Genomic DNA, 13,736 nt, shown 5'->3' with positions numbered 1-13,736 from the left:
TTGATTTGTACCTTGTCCCTATAAGCCACAAACATCAGAGTTGCCACTATATAGTGTACATGTCCTAGCTACATTCTGCAATTTAAATTAAGTCAGTACCTCATACGCTTCCAGAATTATAGTGATCAACATAGTCTGTAGTATTTCTTATTCATTTCAATGGGTGACCAGATGGCCGCAAATTGAAAATTGGGTCGTATGGATTCATATTGCGTTGTATGTACCTTGTGTGTATGCCACATGCATTTAAAATGGCACAATGTAGTAGGGTATGCTATAGAATGTGTTGCAGTTGGAAATCAAGCTCTATCTAGTATGGATCATGACTGATGACACAAGATACGTGACTCATTTTGCAAAAACTGGAGGCAAATTTAAAAAATGTGCGTTTATTAACTGAAAGATTCTCACCACTTCTAAACATGGCACATGCATGAAGATGACCACAGAGCAGTGGCATGATGGTAACTGTATGCTGCACTTAGAAATATTGATCCAGATTGTATGGTTTTAGAATTATGGGCCAAAACGTAAGGCATACTTTTTCAAACATGTGACGTAATTGAAAAACATCATACATTCAACTTCAAATATGGACTAGTTCCCAATATGCCACATACATGATACTTCACATGGGTATGTATAACAAGACTAGGAACAATTTGCTGTTTACATTATGTCTCTATCATATATAGATTATGAATTATAGCGGAAAGAGTAAAGAGTTCTTTCAACATAATTGAAAGTGAAAAAGAAAAACCTACCTGAAGGTAACAATTGATTTGTACCTTGTCCCTATAAGCCACAAACATCAGAGTTGCCACTATATAGTGTACATGTCCTAGCTACATTCTGCAATTTAAATTAAGTCAGTACCTCATACGCTTCCAGAATTATAGTGATCAACATAGTCTGTAGTATTTCTTATTCATTTCAATGGGTGACCAGATGGCCGCAAATTGAAAATTGGGTCGTATGGATTCATATTGCGTTGTATGTACCTTGTGTGTATGCCACATGCATTTAAAATGGCACAATGTAGTAGGGTATGCTATAGAATGTGTTGCAGTTGGAAATCAAGCTCTATCTAGTATGGATCATGACTGATGACACAAGATACGTGACTCATTTTGCAAAAACTGGAGGCAAATTTAAAAAATGTGCGTTTATTAACTGAAAGATTCTCACCACTTCTAAACATGGCACATGCATGAAGATGACCACAGAGCAGTGGCATGATGTTAACTGTATGCTGCACGTAGAAATATTGATCCAGATTGTATGGTTTTAGAATTATGGGCCAAAACGTAAGGCATACTTTTTCAAACATGTGACGTAATTGAAAAACATCATACATTCAACTTCAAATATGGACTAGTTCCCAATATGCCACATACATGATACTTCACATGGGTATGTATAACAAGACTAGGAACAATTTGCTGTTTACATTATGTCTCTATCATATATAGATTATGAATTATAGCGGAAAGAGTAAAGAGTTCTTTCAACATAATTGAAAGTGAAAAAGAAAAACCTACCTGAAGGTAACAATTGATTTGTACCTTGTCCCTATAAGCCACAAACATCAGAGTTGCAACTATATAGTGTACATGTCCTAGCTACATTCTGCAATTTAAATTAAGTCAGTACCTCATACGCTTCCAGAATTATAGTGATCAACATAGTCTGTAGTATTTCTTATTCATTTCAATGGGTGACCAGATGGCCGCAAATTGAAAATTGGGTCGTATGGATTCATATTGCGTTGTATGTACCTTGTGTGTATGCCACATGCATTTAAAATGGCACAATGTAGTAGGGTATGCTATAGAATGTGTTGCAGTTGGAAATCAAGCTCTATCTAGTATGGATCATGACTGATGACACAAGATACGTGACTCATTTTGCAAAAACTGGAGGCAAATTTTAAAAAATGTGCGTTTATTAACTGAAAGATTCTCACCACTTCTAAACATGGCACATGCATGAAGATGACCACAGAGCAGTGGCATGATGCTAACTGTATGCTGCACTTAGAAATATTGATCCAGATTGTATGGTTTTAGAATTATGGGCCAAAACGTAAGGCATACTTTTTCAAACATGTGACGTAATTATAAAACATCATACATTCAACTTCAAATATGGACTAGTTCCCAATATGCCACATACATGATACTTCACATGGGTATGTATAACAAGACTAGGAACAATTTGCTGTTTACATTATGTCTCTATCATATATAGATTATGAATTATAGCGGAAAGAGTAAAGAGTTCTTTCAACATAATTGAAAGTGAAAAAGAAAAACCTACCTGAAGGTAACAATTGATTTGTACCTTGTCCCTATAAGCCACAAACATCAGAGTTGCCACTATATAGTGTACATGTCCTAGCTACATTCTGCAATTTAAATTAAGTCAGTACCTCATACGCTTCCAGAATTATAGTGATCAACATAGTCTGTAGTATTTCTTATTCATTTCAATGGGTGACCAGATGGCCGCAAATTTAAAATTGCGTTGTATGGATTCATATTGCGTTGTATGTACCTTGTGTGTATGCCACATGCATTTAAAATGGCACAATGTAGTAGGGTATGCTATAGAATGTGTTGCAGTTGGAAATCAAGCTCTATCTAGTATGGATCATGACTGATGACACAAGATACGTGACTCATTTTGCAAAAACTGGAGGCAAATTTTAAAAAATGTGCGTTTATTAACTGAAAGATTCTCACCACTTCTAAACATGGCACATGCATGAAGATGACCACAGAGCAGTGGCATGATGCTAACTGTATGCTGCACTTAGAAATATTGATCCAGATTGTATGGTTTTAGAATTATGGGCCAAACCGTAAGGCATACTTTTTCAAACATGTGACGTAATTGAAAAACATCATACATTCAACTTCAAATATGGACTAGTTCCCAATATGCCACATACATGATACTTCACATGGGTATGTATAACAAGACTAGGAACAATTTGCTGTTTACATTATGTCTCTATCATATATAGATTATGAATTATAGCGGAAAGAGTAAAGAGTTCTTTCAACATAATTGAAAGTGAAAAAGAAAAACCTACCTGAAGGTAACAATTGATTTGTACCTTGTCCCTATAAGACACAAACATCAGAGATGCAACTATATAGTGTACATGTCCTAGCTACATTCTGCAATTTAAATTAAGTCAGTACCTCATACGCTTCCAGAATTATAGTGATCAACATAGTCTGTAGTATTTCTTATTCATTTCAATGGGTGACCAGATGGCCGCAAATTGAAAATTGGGTCGTATGGATTCATATTGCGTTGTATGTACCTTGTGTGTATGCCACATGCATTTAAAATGGCACAATGTAGTAGGGTATGCTATAGAATGTGTTGCAGTTGGAAATCAAGCTCTATCTAGTATGGATCATGACTGATGACACAAGATACGTGACTCATTTTGCAAAAACTGGAGGCAAATTTTAAAAAATGTGCGTTTATTAACTGAAAGATTCTCACCACTTCTAAACATGGCACATGCATGAAGATGACCACAGAGCAGTGGCATGATGCTAACTGTATGCTGCACTTAGAAATATTGATCCAGATTGTATGGTTTTAGAATTATGGGCCAAAACGTAAGGCATACTTTTTCAAACATGTGACGTAATTGAAAAACATCATACATTCAACTTCAAATATGGACTAGTTCCCAATATGCCACATACATGATACTTCACATGGGTATGTATAACAAGACTAGGAACAATTTGCTGTTTACATTATGTCTCTATCATATATAGATTATGAATTATAGCGGAAAGAGTAAAGAGTTCTTTCAACATAATTGAAAGTGAAAAAGAAAAACCTACCTGAAGGTAACAATTGATTTGTACCTTGTCCCTATAAGCCACAAACATCAGAGTTGCCACTATATAGTGTACATGTCCTAGCTACATTCTGCAATTTAAATTAAGTCAGTACCTCATACGCTTCCAGAATTATAGTGATCAACATAGTCTGTAGTATTTCTTATTCATTTCAATGGGTGACCAGATGGCCGCAAATTGAAAATTGGGTCGTATGGATTCATATTGCGTTGTATGTACCTTGTGTGTATGCCACATGCATTTAAAATGGCACAATGTAGTAGGGTATGCTATAGAATGTGTTGCAGTTGGAAATCAAGCTCTATCTAGTATGGATCATGACTGATGACACAAGATACGTGACTCATTTTGCAAAAACTGGAGGCAAATTTTAAAAAATGTGCGTTTATTAACTGAAAGATTCTCACCACTTCTAAACATGGCACATGCATGAAGATGACCACAGAGCAGTGGCATGATGCTAACTGTATGCTGCACTTAGAAATATTGATCCAGATTGTATGGTTTTAGAATTATGGGCCAAAACGTAAGGCATACTTTTTCAAACATGTGACGTAATTATAAAACATCATACATTCAACTTCAAATATGGACTAGTTCCCAATATGCCACATACATGATACTTCACATGGGTATGTATAACAAGACTAGGAACAATTTGCTGTTTACATTATGTCTCTATCATATATAGATTATGAATTATAGCGGAAAGAGTAAAGAGTTCTTTCAACATAATTGAAAGTGAAAAAGAAAAACCTACCTGAAGGTAACAATTGATTTGTACCTTGTCCCTATAAGCCACAAACATCAGAGTTGCCACTATATAGTGTACATGTCCTAGCTACATTCTGCAATTTAAATTAAGTCAGTACCTCATACGCTTCCAGAATTATAGTGATCAACATAGTCTGTAGTATTTCTTATTCATTTCAATGGGTGACCAGATGGCCGCAAATTGAAAATTGCGTTGTATGGATTCATATTGCGTTGTATGTACCTTGTGTGTATGCCACATGCATTTAAAATGGCACAATGTAGTAGGGTATGCTATAGAATGTGTTGCAGTTGGAAATCAAGCTCTATCTAGTATGGATCATGACTGATGACACAAGATACGTGACTCATTTTGCAAAAACTGGAGGCAAATTTTAAAAAATGTGCGTTTATTAACTGAAAGATTCTCACCACTTCTAAACATGGCACATGCATGAAGATGACCACAGAGCAGTGGCATGATGCTAACTGTATGCTGCACTTAGAAATATTGATCCAGATTGTATGGTTTTAGAATTATGGGCCAAACCGGAAGGCATACTTTTTCAAACATGTGACGTAATTGAAAAACATCATACATTCAACTTCAAATATGGACTAGTTCCCAATATGCCACATACATGATACTTCACATGGGTATGTATAACAAGACTAGGAACAATTTGCTGTTTACATTATGTCTCTATCATATATAGATTATGAATTATAGCGGGAAGAGTAAAGAGTTCTTTCAACATAATTGAAAGTGAAAAAGAAAAACCTACCTGAAGGTAACAATTGATTTGTACCTTGTCCCTATAAGCCACAAACATCAGAGTTGCAACTATATAGTGTACATATCCTAGCTACATTCTGCAATTTAAATTAAGTCAGTACCTCATACGCTTCCAGAATTATAGTGATCAACATAGTCTGTAGTATTTCTTATTCATTTCAATGGGTGACCAGATGGCCGCAAATTGAAAATTGCGTCGTATGGATTCATATTGCGTTGTATGTACCTTGTGTGTATGCCACATGCATTTAAAATGGCACAATGTAGTAGGGTATGCTATAGAATGTGTTGCTGTTGGAAATTAAGCTCTATCTAGTATGGATCATGACTGATGACACAAGATACGTGACTCATTTTGCAAAAACTGGAGGCAAATTTTAAAAAATGTGCGTTTATTAACTGAAAGATTCTCACCACTTCTAAACATGGCACATGCATGAAGATGACCACAGAGCAGTGGCATGATGCTAACTGTATGCTGCACTTAGAAATATTGATCCAGATTGTATGGTTTTAGAATTATGGGCCAAAACGTAAGGCATACTTTTTCAAACATGTGACGTAATTGAAAAACATCATACATTCAACTTCAAATATGGACTAGTTCCCAATATGCCACATACATGATACTTCACATGGGTATGTATAACAAGACTAGGAACAATTTGCTGTTTACATTATGTCTCTATCATATATAGATTATGAATTATAGCGGAAAGAGTAAAGAGTTCTTTCAACATAATTGAAAGTGAAAAAGAAAAACCTACCTGAAGGTAACAATTGATTTGTACCTTGTCCCTATAAGCCACAAACATCAGAGTTGCCACTATATAGTGTACATGTCCTAGCTACATTCTGCAATTTAAATTAAGTCAGTACCTCATACGCTTCCAGAATTATAGTGATCAACATAGTCTGTAGTATTTCTTATTCATTTCAATGGGTGACCAGATGGCCGCAAATTGAAAATTGGGTCGTATGGATTCATATTGCGTTGTATGTACCTTGTGTGTATGCCACATGCATTTAAAATGGCACAATGTAGTAGGGTATGCTATAGAATGTGTTGCAGTTGGAAATCAAGCTCTATCTAGTATGGATCATGACTGATGACACAAGATACGTGACTCATTTTGCAAAAACTGGAGGCAAATTTTAAAAAATGTGCGTTTATTAACTGAAAGATTCTCACCACTTCTAAACATGGCACATGCATGAAGATGACCACAGAGCAGTGGCATGATGCTAACTGTATGCTGCACTTAGAAATATTGATCCAGATTGTATGGTTTTAGAATTATGGGCCAAACCGGAAGGCATACTTTTTCAAACATGTGACGTAATTGAAAAACATCATACATTCAACTTCAAATATGGACTAGTTCCCAATATGCCACATACATGATACTTCACATGGGTATGTATAACAAGACTAGGAACAATTTGCTGTTTACATTATGTCTCTATCATATATAGATTATGAATTATAGCGGGAAGAGTAAAGAGTTCTTTCAACATAATTGAAAGTGAAAAAGAAAAACCTACCTGAAGGTAACAATTGATTTGTACCTTGTCCCTATAAGCCACAAACATCAGAGTTGCAACTATATAGTGTACATATCCTAGCTACATTCTGCAATTTAAATTAAGTCAGTACCTCATACGCTTCCAGAATTATAGTGATCAACATAGTCTGTAGTATTTCTTATTCATTTCAATGGGTGACCAGATGGCCGCAAATTGAAAATTGCGTCGTATGGATTCATATTGCGTTGTATGTACCTTGTGTGTATGCCACATGCATTTAAAATGGCACAATGTAGTAGGGTATGCTATAGAATGTGTTGCTGTTGGAAATTAAGCTCTATCTAGTATGGATCATGACTGATGACACAAGATACGTGACTCATTTTGCAAAAACTGGAGGCAAATTTTAAAAAATGTGCGTTTATTAACTGAAAGATTCTCACCACTTCTAAACATGGCACATGCATGAAGATGACCACAGAGCAGTGGCATGATGCTAACTGTATGCTGCACTTAGAAATATTGATCCAGATTGTATGGTTTTAGAATTATGGGCCAAAACGTAAGGCATACTTTTTCAAACATGTGACGTAATTGAAAAACATCATACATTCAACTTCAAATATGGACTAGTTCCCAATATGCCACATACATGATACTTCACATGGGTATGTATAACAAGACTAGGAACAATTTGCTGTTTACATTATGTCTCTATCATATATAGATTATGAATTATAGCGGAAAGAGTAAAGAGTTCTTTCAACATAATTGAAAGTGAAAAAGAAAAACCTACCTGAAGGTAACAATTGATTTGTACCTTGTCCCTATAAGCCACAAACATCAGAGTTGCCACTATATAGTGTACATGTCCTAGCTACATTCTGCAATTTAAATTAAGTCAGTACCTCATACGCTTCCAGAATTATAGTGATCAACATAGTCTGTAGTATTTCTTATTCATTTCAATGGGTGACCAGATGGCCGCAAATTGAAAATTGGGTCGTATGGATTCATATTGCGTTGTATGTACCTTGTGTGTATGCCACATGCATTTAAAATGGCACAATGTAGTAGGGTATGCTATAGAATGTGTTGCAGTTGGAAATCAAGCTCTATCTAGTATGGATCATGACTGATGACACAAGATACGTGACTCATTTTGCAAAAACTGGAGGCAAATTTAAAAAATGTGCGTTTATTAACTGAAAGATTCTCACCACTTCTAAACATGGCACATGCATGAAGATGACCACAGAGCAGTGGCATGATGGTAACTGTATGCTGCACTTAGAAATATTGATCCAGATTGTATGGTTTTAGAATTATGGGCCAAAACGTAAGGCATACTTTTTCAAACATGTGACGTAATTGAAAAACATCATACATTCAACTTCAAATATGGACTAGTTCCCAATATGCCACATACATGATACTTCACATGGGTATGTATAACAAGACTAGGAACAATTTGCTGTTTACATTATGTCTCTATCATATATAGATTATGAATTATAGCGGAAAGAGTAAAGAGTTCTTTCAACATAATTGAAAGTGAAAAAGAAAAACCTACCTGAAGGTAACAATTGATTTGTACCTTGTCCCTATAAGCCACAAACATCAGAGTTGCCACTATATAGTGTACATGTCCTAGCTACATTCTGCAATTTAAATTAAGTCAGTACCTCATACGCTTCCAGAATTATAGTGATCAACATAGTCTGTAGTATTTCTTATTCATTTCAATGGGTGACCAGATGGCCGCAAATTGAAAATTGGGTCGTATGGATTCATATTGCGTTGTATGTACCTTGTGTGTATGCCACATGCATTTAAAATGGCACAATGTAGTAGGGTATGCTATAGAATGTGTTGCAGTTGGAAATCAAGCTCTATCTAGTATGGATCATGACTGATGACACAAGATACGTGACTCATTTTGCAAAAACTGGAGGCAAATTTAAAAAATGTGCGTTTATTAACTGAAAGATTCTCACCACTTCTAAACATGGCACATGCATGAAGATGACCACAGAGCAGTGGCATGATGGTAACTGTATGCTGCACGTAGAAATATTGATCCAGATTGTATGGTTTTAGAATTATGGGCCAAAACGTAAGGCATACTTTTTCAAACATGTGACGTAATTGAAAAACATCATACATTCAACTTCAAATATGGACTAGTTCCCAATATGCCACATACATGATACTTCACATGGGTATGTATAACAAGACTAGGAACAATTTGCTGTTTACATTATGTCTCTATCATATATAGATTATGAATTATAGCGGAAAGAGTAAAGAGTTCTTTCAACATAATTGAAAGTGAAAAAGAAAAACCTACCTGAAGGTAACAATTGATTTGTACCTTGTCCCTATAAGCCACAAACATCAGAGTTGCAACTATATAGTGTACATGTCCTAGCTACATTCTGCAATTTAAATTAAGTCAGTACCTCATACGCTTCCAGAATTATAGTGATCAACATAGTCTGTAGTATTTCTTATTCATTTCAATGGGTGACCAGATGGCCGCAAATTGAAAATTGGGTCGTATGGATTCATATTGCGTTGTATGTACCTTGTGTGTATGCCACATGCATTTAAAATGGCACAATGTAGTAGGGTATGCTATAGAATGTGTTGCAGTTGGAAATCAAGCTCTATCTAGTATGGATCATGACTGATGACACAAGATACGTGACTCATTTTGCAAAAACTGGAGGCAAATTTTAAAAAATGTGCGTTTATTAACTGAAAGATTCTCACCACTTCTAAACATGGCACATGCATGAAGATGACCACAGAGCAGTGGCATGATGCTAACTGTATGCTGCACTTAGAAATATTGATCCAGATTGTATGGTTTTAGAATTATGGGCCAAAACGTAAGGCATACTTTTTCAAACATGTGACGTAATTATAAAACATCATACATTCAACTTCAAATATGGACTAGTTCCCAATATGCCACATACATGATACTTCACATGGGTATGTATAACAAGACTAGGAACAATTTGCTGTTTACATTATGTCTCTATCATATATAGATTATGAATTATAGCGGAAAGAGTAAAGAGTTCTTTCAACATAATTGAAAGTGAAAAAGAAAAACCTACCTGAAGGTAACAATTGATTTGTACCTTGTCCCTATAAGCCACAAACATCAGAGTTGCCACTATATAGTGTACATGTCCTAGCTACATTCTGCAATTTAAATTAAGTCAGTACCTCATACGCTTCCAGAATTATAGTGATCAACATAGTCTGTAGTATTTCTTATTCATTTCAATGGGTGACCAGATGGCCGCAAATTTAAAATTGCGTTGTATGGATTCATATTGCGTTGTATGTACCTTGTGTGTATGCCACATGCATTTAAAATGGCACAATGTAGTAGGGTATGCTATAGAATGTGTTGCAGTTGGAAATCAAGCTCTATCTAGTATGGATCATGACTGATGACACAAGATACGTGACTCATTTTGCAAAAACTGGAGGCAAATTTTAAAAAATGTGCGTTTATTAACTGAAAGATTCTCACCACTTCTAAACATGGCACATGCATGAAGATGACCACAGAGCAGTGGCATGATGCTAACTGTATGCTGCACTTAGAAATATTGATCCAGATTGTATGGTTTTAGAATTATGGGCCAAACCGTAAGGCATACTTTTTCAAACATGTGACGTAATTGAAAAACATCATACATTCAACTTCAAATATGGACTAGTTCCCAATATGCCACATACATAATACTTCACATGGGTATGTATAACAAGACTAGGAACAATTTGCTGTTTACATTATGTCTCTATCATATATAGATTATGAATTATAGCGGAAAGAGTAAAGAGTTCTTTCAACATAATTGAAAGTGAAAAAGAAAAACCTACCTGAAGGTAACAATTGATTTGTACCTTGTCCCTATAAGCCACAAACATCAGAGTTGCAACTATATAGTGTACATGTCCTAGCTACATTCTGCAATTTAAATTAAGTCAGTACCTCATACGCTTCCAGAATTATAGTGATCAACATAGTCTGTAGTATTTCTTATTCATTTCAATGGGTGACCAGATGGTCGCAAATTGAAAATTGGGTCGTATGGATTCATATTGCGTTGTATGTACCTTGTGTGTATGCCACATGCATTTAAAATGGCACAATGTAGTAGGGTATGCTATAGAATGTGTTGCAGTTGGAAATCAAGCTCTATCTAGTATGGATCATGACTGATGACACAAGATACGTGACTCATTTTGCAAAAACTGGAGGCAAATTTTAAAAAATGTGCGTTTATTAACTGAAAGATTCTCACCACTTCTAAACATGGCACATGCATGAAGATGACCACAGAGCAGTGGCATGATGCTAACTGTATGCTGCACTTAGAAATATTGATCCAGATTGTATGGTTTTAGAATTATGGGCCAAAACGTAAGGCATACTTTTTCAAACATGTGACGTAATTGAAAAACATCATACATTCAACTTCAAATATGGACTAGTTCCCAATATGCCACATACATGATACTTCACATGGGTATGTATAACAAGACTAGGAACAATTTGCTGTTTACATTATGTCTCTATCATATATAGATTATGAATTATAGCGGAAAGAGTAAAGAGTTCTTTCAACATAATTGAAAGTGAAAAAGAAAAACCTACCTGAAGGTAACAATTGATTTGTACCTTGTCCCTATAAGCCACAAACATCAGAGTTGCCACTATATAGTGTACATGTCCTAGCTACATTCTGCAATTTAAATTAAGTCAGTACCTCATACGCTTCCAGAATTATAGTGATCAACATAGTCTGTAGTATTTCTTATTCATTTCAATGGGTGACCAGATGGCCGCAAATTTAAAATTGCGTTGTATGGATTCATATTGCGTTGTATGTACCTTGTGTGTATGCCACATGCATTTAAAATGGCACAATGTAGTAGGGTATGCTATAGAATGTGTTGCAGTTGGAAATCAAGCTCTATCTAGTATGGATCATGACTGATGACACAAGATACGTGACTCATTTTGCAAAAACTGGAGGCAAATTTTAAAAAATGTGCGTTTATTAACTGAAAGATTCTCACCACTTCTAAACATGGCACATGCATGAAGATGACCACAGAGCAGTGGCATGATGCTAACTGTATGCTGCACTTAGAAATATTGATCCAGATTGTATGGTTTTAGAATTATGGGCCAAACCGTAAGGCATACTTTTTCAAACATGTGACGTAATTGAAAAACATCATACATTCAACTTCAAATATGGACTAGTTCCCAATATGCCACATACATAATACTTCACATGGGTATGTATAACAAGACTAGGAACAATTTGCTGTTTACATTATGTCTCTATCATATATAGATTATGAATTATAGCGGAAAGAGTAAAGAGTTCTTTCAACATAATTGAAAGTGAAAAAGAAAAACCTACCTGAAGGTAACAATTGATTTGTACCTTGTCCCTATAAGCCACAAACATCAGAGTTGCAACTATATAGTGTACATGTCCTAGCTACATTCTGCAATTTAAATTAAGTCAGTACCTCATACGCTTCCAGAATTATAGTGATCAACATAGTCTGTAGTATTTCTTATTCATTTCAATGGGTGACCAGATGGTCGCAAATTGAAAATTGGGTCGTATGGATTCATATTGCGTTGTATGTACCTTGTGTGTATGCCACATGCATTTAAAATGGCACAATGTAGTAGGGTATGCTATAGAATGTGTTGCAGTTGGAAATCAAGCTCTATCTAGTATGGATCATGACTGATGACACAAGATACGTGACTCATTTTGCAAAAACTGGAGGCAAATTTTAAAAAATGTGCGTTTATTAACTGAAAGATTCTCACCACTTCTAAACATGGCACATGCATGAAGATGACCACAGAGCAGTGGCATGATGCTAACTGTATGCTGCACTTAGAAATATTGATCCAGATTGTATGGTTTTAGAATTATGGGCCAAAACGTAAGGCATACTTTTTCAAACATGTGACGTAATTGAAAAACATCATACATTCAACTTCAAATATGGACTAGTTCCCAATATGCCACATACATGATACTTCACATGGGTATGTATAACAAGACTAGGAACAATTTGCTGTTTACATTATGTCTCTATCATATATAGATTATGAATTATAGCGGAAAGAGTAAAGAGTTCTTTCAACATAATTGAAAGTGAAAAAGAAAAACCTACCTGAAGGTAACAATTGATTTGTACCTTGTCCCTATAAGCCACAAACATCAGAGTTGCCACTATATAGTGTACATGTCCTAGCTACATTCTGCAATTTAAATTAAGTCAGTACCTCATACGCTTCCAGAATTATAGTGATCAACATAGTCTGTAGTATTTCTTATTCATTTCAATGGGTGACCAGATGGCCGCAAATTGAAAATTGGGTCGTATGGATTCATATTGCGTTGTATGTACCTTGTGTGTATGCCACATGCATTTAAAATGGCACAATGTAGTAGGGTATGCTATAGAATGTGTTGCAGTTGGAAATCAAGCTCTATCTAGTATGGATCATGACTGATGACACAAGATACGTGACTCATTTTGCAAAAACTGGAGGCAAATTTTAAAAAATGTGCGTTTATTAACTGAAAGATTCTCACCACTTCTAAACATGGCACATGCATGAAGATGACCACAGAGCAGTGGCATGATGCTAACTGTATGCTGCACTTAGAAATATTGATCCAGATTGTATGGTTTTA

Source organism: Lissotriton vulgaris, unplaced genomic scaffold (genome assembly GCF_964263255.1).
Source record: "Lissotriton vulgaris unplaced genomic scaffold, aLisVul1.2 SCAFFOLD_2633, whole genome shotgun sequence".
Lineage (NCBI taxonomy): Eukaryota > Metazoa > Chordata > Amphibia > Caudata > Salamandridae > Lissotriton > Lissotriton vulgaris.
The sequence above is the reverse complement of the archived record's forward strand: the minus strand, read 5'-3'. Positions refer to the sequence as shown.